Below are 1,541 nucleotides of genomic sequence, written 5' to 3'. Positions count from 1 at the left end.
AATTTTTGCTCTGAGCGTGAGATCCTGAAGCACCAGAGATGACACTATGTGTAAAGACGATCATAATTCGGTATGGTCAAAATGCGTCGATTGTCGTTTCATTTATCTGGTAATGATGTATTCACTTCATCAAAATTTTAAACGTTCACAACTAGACTGATAACAATATTTGAATTTTTAATCAGAATAAAACCAATTCATTTGAAGCAAAATAAATTCCATTATACTTTATTTTGACCATATGATCAACACTTGTACATAGTGCCATTTACTTTGTGTTCTTCACTCTCGCGCTGTGTTTTGATCGTTCGAAACTCATTGCCAGAACGAATGCAAATTTCATATGGGAATGATCGGTGCCGGTAGATGCAGCGAAAATTATGAAATGATAATAGAAAAGTGGTTAAGTTAATTGTGAAAGATGTCAACGCAGACGTAAATGTAGTATGTTTTGTTACATGATCTACGGGTAAGTGCATGCATAAGAAGAAGAATCTTCCAAATGATGTTTGTGTTCAAACAATCGTACTGCTTTCAATGTTTGTTTATTTTTCTATTATTTTCCATCACACCTAGCTATTTCATTACCAAAGCTCCTGATAACAGATCAAAGCAGATGGATCGGGCATACAGAGTCGCCGTTTAATTTAAAATATCTGCGTGATCGGTAAGTTTTAAATAGTACTAGTTTTGTTCACCATTCTAATGCTCGATTTATCTTTCATTCCTCAAGCAAACGCATCAAACAGCAAGTGTTTTTCCTTCCAACAGCACGCACCATCGGTGGTGCAGCAGCTAACGTTTTGTTCGCCTAGCGCGCACCATCAAGAATTGATATTTTGCCAAACAGTACTGTGAATAAAAAACTGCACACTTACTGTAGGAATTTCCTGGAATTTTTTGGTCGGCCTACGCTCGCGGGAATGGTAGGTCCGTTGAGAGAAGGAAAGAAAGGGTGGGAGCGAGGATTAACCAAAAACGCGGCATTGAGAATGAGGGGAGGTGCGCTCAGCGCTCACGCTGGGACACTCACGATGCTTGAAATAAAATGTTAACAAGCATCGATTTCAAGCATGCATGTCGCGCGACATTTTGCCAAGCGGGTACAGAATCGCCAATAAACGATGAGAAGCAAGCTGCAATGGCCACGGATGTTGGTCTCAGCGCTCAGAGGTACCCGCAGCGGTCTAGTTTGAAGTAGACAGCAAAGTAGCCTTCGGAAGTTGCTTTGCTGCAAGGAAGAAAGTCCTACTAATGTATCGTTAAAGAACAAAACATCATCATGTCTCCCACGATGGATGTTTGGCTAATTCAAGTGGCTGTCTGTTTTTACTACAAACAATTTAAAAAGCAAAAATAAACTTTTTGGATTCACACTGCCAACCAGGAAACGACGACGTGATTTCTTAAGTAAGGTTAAACATAAAAAACGTGATGTTGCCATTGTGGGTGGCGGTGCAGAACCGATGCAGAAACGATGGCGGTGCAAAACCTAAAATTGCGATCGGAATATGAATCAACGTAGCTGCTGATTACCGATT

General features: G+C 40.2%; 1 long non-coding RNA gene across 2 annotated transcripts; it reads left to right on the top strand.

Moving 5' to 3' along the window:
* The first annotated feature begins 361 nt into the window (after positions 1-361).
* Positions 362-886, top strand: LOC125907392 (uncharacterized). Of its 2 annotated transcripts, XR_007452606.1 has the most exons (3): positions 363-469; positions 577-667; positions 734-886. It is a non-coding gene; the product is annotated as an uncharacterized LOC125907392 (long non-coding RNA). The 2 variants fall into 2 exon arrangements; XR_007452605.1 differs by having other exon boundaries at positions 362-469; positions 577-886.
* The last annotated feature ends 655 nt before the right edge of the window (positions 887-1,541 follow it).

Source organism: Anopheles coluzzii, chromosome 3 (assembly GCF_943734685.1).
Source record: "Anopheles coluzzii chromosome 3, AcolN3, whole genome shotgun sequence".
Lineage (NCBI taxonomy): Eukaryota > Metazoa > Arthropoda > Insecta > Diptera > Culicidae > Anopheles > Anopheles coluzzii.
This window is presented reverse-complemented; position numbering and strand designations above follow the sequence as displayed.